The 5772-nt window shown below is 40.0% G+C and overlaps 1 pseudogene; it reads right to left on the bottom strand.

Moving 5' to 3' along the window:
* Positions 1 to 5046: 5046 nt before the first annotated feature.
* LOC143589354 (mediator of RNA polymerase II transcription subunit 32 pseudogene) lies at positions 5047 to 5657 on the bottom strand (annotated as a pseudogene).
* Positions 5658 to 5772: the final 115 nt, after the last annotated feature.

Raw genomic sequence — 5772 nt, 5'->3', positions numbered from 1 at the left:
CCCTATGGCGAGGGTTCGCGTCGGAGTCGTATTCCTCCGAGTCATCTTCCCAGTATTCGAATTCGTCGGCCTGTTGCACGGAACGCAAGCGTTCGTCCAACTCAGCCTGCAATTCCTTTTGTCGTGCCTCCGCCCATGCCTTAACTTCATCGAGGGTCTGGCGGGGGAGTCTTCGTTTCTCTATCTGGATATCGGTGGATCTCAATAGGTGATCATTTACTGCACTTGCCCCAGCTTTGGTAAGTGGGGTAGTGTTCGTAAAATTTACTTCACTTGCCCCGGCTTCGGTAGCCGGGGTAGTGTTCGTAAAAACTGTGTTGCCGGTGTTCCTCCCAGTAGCTGGGGTTGTGGTTACCGGAATTTCTCTAACCATCTTTGTAGAAGTTTGAAAAAACTGGAGAAAGATAAAGTTCTAGCTTTATGCACGGATGGCGCCAATGAAGAAACACTAACCGGACCCCGGGCAGATTACTGGTAACCTGGGGGTTGGAGAGATGTTTCCCACGAGGGGTTAGACCCTTGGAAGATGGTTCTTCTGATAACCTGCAAAACAGACACCGTGAGCTCGTCACTGAGAAGGGGGGGTTCCTCCTTGTGACCACCCTCCGGCGTGAGAATCAGACTAGATTGCTCTTTAAATATAAAAGTATATTAAGAGATTGCTAGAGCAGATATCAGGTATAATATGATGATAATGTAGTAAGATATGTTGTCCTTAGATGATCATACCATTTGGGGTATTTATAGCCGAAGGTAGGTTTCCAAAGAGGTATGGCCGGCTGCAACAGTGTTCCTGTTCCACCAACAGTAGCCTACACACGTGCCCTGCTGGTAGTTGGTGGGTAGGTAGCGGCTGATAGCGACCAGGCCTGCTGTACACTATTCCTGTTCCACCAACTGACGGCTACGCACGTGGTATGGCAGTAGTTGGTGAGTAGGCAGCGGCTAATAGTGATACAGTACAGGAGCATGCTGCTCGCCATACTGTATCAGTGAGCTGTCGTATCTCTGATCAGATCTTTCGCCCATACCTCGTCAGGTACAGTAAAAGATCCTTCAGTATACGGACTGGCTTATTTGGGCGGGAGTATTCCCCCCTCCCGCCTCTGTGCGGGATTGCTCCCGGCTTGGCTCATTCCTTCAGGTGACACTGAATGATCGAGAGCTAAGTGCCTTGTGCGTGTAGCCATGCTGCGCGGGTGGCCTTCCCTAATGGCTTGTATCCGAGGCTGCGGGGACAGGCGGAGTCCTTCACCATTGGGAGGCATTTCCTGCGGGACCAGCTTGCGTACTGCGCGTAAGGACGTCACGTCTCTGAGCATGGTTGGTCCTGCGGATCCAGTTGGTCTCTGCGCAGACGTCCCTGTTTAAGGTGAGTCTTGCGGGTCCAACTGGGCTCTGCTGGGACCTACCTCTTCAGTCAGCATGCAAGTGCCAAGGGGGAGGCACATACTTTTTGACTGAAAGCAGACAAAGTGGATTTAGAAGAGCGAGCTGAATATTTGAATAAATCTATGAAATATCAAATATCGTGTTGAAACGTATAACAAAGTATTAGGGTCGTAAGAATTATCTGATGTACGTTTTCAATCTTGACCGAGAACATTTTCAAATACAGCAATCTTGTGGAACTTAGTATCACTTTCTACAATATCCTACTTAGAAAAGAATATATATTAATATGAGTATCAAAACTTTCTTGGCATATCATACTCATTTGCATGCATACATCAACTCTTCATTATTTTTGTCTTTTCAAATTGTAAAAGATCGGGTAAAAAGACACCGGCATACAAGTATAATTTTAGTATATTTTCAATTCAATGTCTTAACAAATAAAGAGAGATGAAGGGTAGGGGAGAGATATTTGAAGTATATGCTAGGATAGAACATGTAAATACTTGGAAGCCTATAAATAGTTGTAGGAATATGAATTCTATCAACTAAGTGCCTTTAAAGGTTGTTTAAGTATATGAATAATTACTCCTTTGGCAGTTAATAAGTCATTTATTTGCAATAATCGCCAAGGGAGATTTGCCCCGCAATTCCTCAATTATAGTTACCTCAACATTTCTGGCTTCTGTGCAAAGTATTTTCCAATGGATGATGTTCCAAGTCATCAGACGACATTCTCTATGAAGTGTTTGTAATTGATGTTTTGCACTATAAATGTGTAGGAATACACATGATCTTTTTCTTTCAGTAACTTAAAAGACAATGATATGCAAGATAGCAAGTATAATGCCAACGGTGTTTTGGTATTTGTAGAATTCTTAGTCACGCCTATGGAATAGAGTTACCTTTAATGTAGGAAATATGAGTTTTAGTGATAGTACATGACTAATGTTCAAGTGCCATTACTGTCATATGGTTTCGTTCCTAAATATGTCTATAAAATAGAGCTGTTATCCCAAAGTATTGTTCCGGCTGATACGGAAGTCCAAGATGCGTATGTATTGAATAATTATCCGTTAGCTACCATCAATGAACGCCTAATCATGATACACGAGTGAAGAGCTCATACTCGACATTAAATCACGTATCACTATAAAGATGTAACCCACCAAGAAACTAATAGCTACTTTCATGATTTTCTACATCCCTCCAAAGCCATGATTTAGTGCTGATGAAAGTTGCACAAGTTTCTAGAACAAGATCCGAAACCGATCCTGAAACCAGTTTTTGGTTAAACCAGCTTGGATCCGATCCGATCCGCTCCGCTGGTTTTAAATCAGTTTTGATGCGGTTTGAAATTCAATTTGAAATTGACCTGATATCATTTTCCTTTAAAAACCGAGCCAGTTTGACTGTTTGAGCCAAATGATTTTCACTTTGTTTGACTCAATCCTAACCAGTTCAGTTTGGACCGAAAACTGGTTTTGTGCGCCACCACTAGTTAATGCTGATAATATTCCTTACCAGGCGCATTTATAAATAATCTCTCTCATTCAATTTTCTTCGCTCCATTCAAAAATTAAAACAAAAGAATGAGCAAAATTATTTATGATATGTGTAATAAGCTAATGGTTATCTTAATTCGTGTTGAAATGGGTTCAGCTCAGGACGGACCAGCTTAAAAAATTGTTATCTTAGTTCGTGTCAGGATGGGTTCGGGTCTGAACAGGGCAATTTATGGTTACTTTGGTTCTAAAATAAATTGCAGTAGCAGAAATAACACCAAAGTATCATTCATATACTCATCAGCATAGACAAGATGCACCAATTTGAACACTTCTAACTTATAGCAGCTAATCACACTTATATACATCTCCAAGATTAGAACATACGGGCGGATCTAGGTATCCCGGGCGGGTTCACAAGAACCACTGAGTTTCGAAATTTATATATAATACCTATATAAACTATGAGAGTGAACCCACATATATCTTGAGAGTGAATCCATAAACAATATGAGACTCTAGTCTAGTGGTAAACATTTTTCTTTGAATTGAGTAGACCCGGGTTCTAGACTCATCCTCAGCGTTTTAATTTTTCTATTTTCTTCTTTTATCTGTTTTGGTAGACTCCTCAAGTCCTCATGTAACTTTTTATATTTTCTTTCTTTTATAAGTTAACAATTGTTGATGCCATGGAATTGATTCTAGTGCAGAGTGCAGTTGCAATACATTATTTCTATATTGTCTCATGTTATAATTAAATAATTGGATGTGTAGTTGTAATGGACCTAATGGTTAGCATATTAGGAGGTGCGTTGAAGTGTGATCCACTGATTTGATACTAGACCGGTTGGATAAGGGTCAAAACTAGTAAATAGTTTCGCAAAGCACCTAATCTTCTTAGGGCTGACTATATATAGGAATGTAAACGAATTGAACGTTTAGTGAATTGTTCGGCGGAAAGTTCGTTTATGTTCGTTTATACTCATTTAAATGTGTTTATTTATGTTCGTTTATGTTTGTTGTGTTCATTTACGTTTTTTCATATACATCCATTTTTTAAACGAACGAACATTACCTAAATTATATGTTCGATTAAGTGTCCGTGTTGTTAATAGTTAAATAAACAAACGAACATGACCCCAACTCGGATTTTAGTTAATTCATGACATTTTTATGACATGTTTTAATACGTTTACTCGTCACTGTATGTTTATATCTTTTTATTTCTAATGACAATGTTTGTTTTTCTTACTGTATCGAATATTTATCATGTGATGAACCTACCTAACCCGAAACGGTCGAACCGACCCGAAAATATTTTATGTCTCTTTGTATAAAATTATAGCGTCTAAAAACAGTGAACCCATTGGAAAATTTTCCTGGATCCGCCACTGAGAACACAGAGAGAGATCAGCACAACTTGACACATAAGAAATTGACCAAACAACCCATAAACATCACTGATTACCAATCAGCAAATCTGGCCTAATATTATCTACTCTTTGACTTCTGTTGATCCATATATTAATCCAATATAGTAGCAGTATAACTGCAGCAATGATCATTCATACCCAATTATGCCGTGCCATATACTTTAACCAATTCAAGCACTTCTAAATTCAACAATTATCATGCAAAAAAAAAACATAAACATTAAATCATCTCTTAATTTCTCTTTTGATCTCAAGCTGCAATGGTAACCTAGATGAAGAAGCTGCAATAGTAACTTATTTCTGGTAAAGCGAAGTCTCTATGTTAAAAGAAGACAGAGAAACGTTTCTTGGCTGCTCACCCGTTTATTCATTTAGCTCTACCCATCATGACCCGCCTAGATTTTGTTTTCTCCTAATATCAGCCATATAGACCCAAAGAAAAACACTTATGACCCAGCTTAACCCAAAAGTATTGAAAACCGGGTCTCTTTTGCCAGGTCTACTAGGCTCCAAGTAGTGGTAGAGATCATTCATGTATTAGAGCAATAGTGTTGTCTCGGCTACAATGTGTCCCAACATGAGTAATATCAGTTTCAAACCTAACAAACTGGTATTCGTAAAAATGCCTTTGATTGTTTTTGGTATTATTCTGTCACCTATTACGTTACCAACCTAAAAAAAATGCAACATTTTAAAGTTAACTACACCAAACAGAAGATAATTATTAAATATCAAACAAACCCAAATTTGGAACTAGTAAACTGAAGATGTGTTTGCCAGTTTTTGTTTATCTGTTTACACCGATACATTAAAAGTCATCACGAATCCAAACATCAAAAGTACCTACTGAGCCGAATCTTCATGAAACCGAGCATCAAACGGCGCAGACGAATGGTGCGGCATCGCCAAGTTTCCCGACCCCTGTTGAAGCTCAATCACCAGCCACGAACCGCCTTACTCATCTGCTCCAAGCGAACGGCACTGATAGGCGCAAGCCCAGAGTAACCGGCTTCCCGGGCACGGACCCCGTGGCCTCATCCACCAGACACTCAGAGCCAATTCTGAGCTTGACAGACTCTACAAACTCCTCGGCCTGATCGCAGGCGACACGAAACAGTTCGCGGGTTTGCTTGAGATTCTCCAAGGCGGCATCAGCGGAGGCCTCCTTGGCTTCGAGAGTGGCGGCGATTGCAAGGACGAACTCTTGATAGGCATTGTTCATAGCATCTACTATGTCGTCCATTAATTAAACCTGTCTGTTATTGAAACCAACAAATTAGGAATTGGGTTAATAAGGGTATGTTAGGGATCTGAACAAAGAACCTAAATTGGATATAATTTAATTGGCGAATGAATTGGGTTGAGATTTAGCATAAAATAAATAAAAGGAACGATTGTATTGTATGAAGAGAAAGAAATTGTACCTTTTATGAATGTCG

The sequence above is a fragment of the Bidens hawaiensis genome, unplaced genomic scaffold (genome assembly GCF_021521415.1).
Source record: "Bidens hawaiensis isolate Kalapana, Puna unplaced genomic scaffold, B.hawaiensis_p1.1 tig00037392_1, whole genome shotgun sequence".
NCBI lineage: Eukaryota > Viridiplantae > Streptophyta > Magnoliopsida > Asterales > Asteraceae > Bidens > Bidens hawaiensis.
This window is presented reverse-complemented; position numbering and strand designations above follow the sequence as displayed.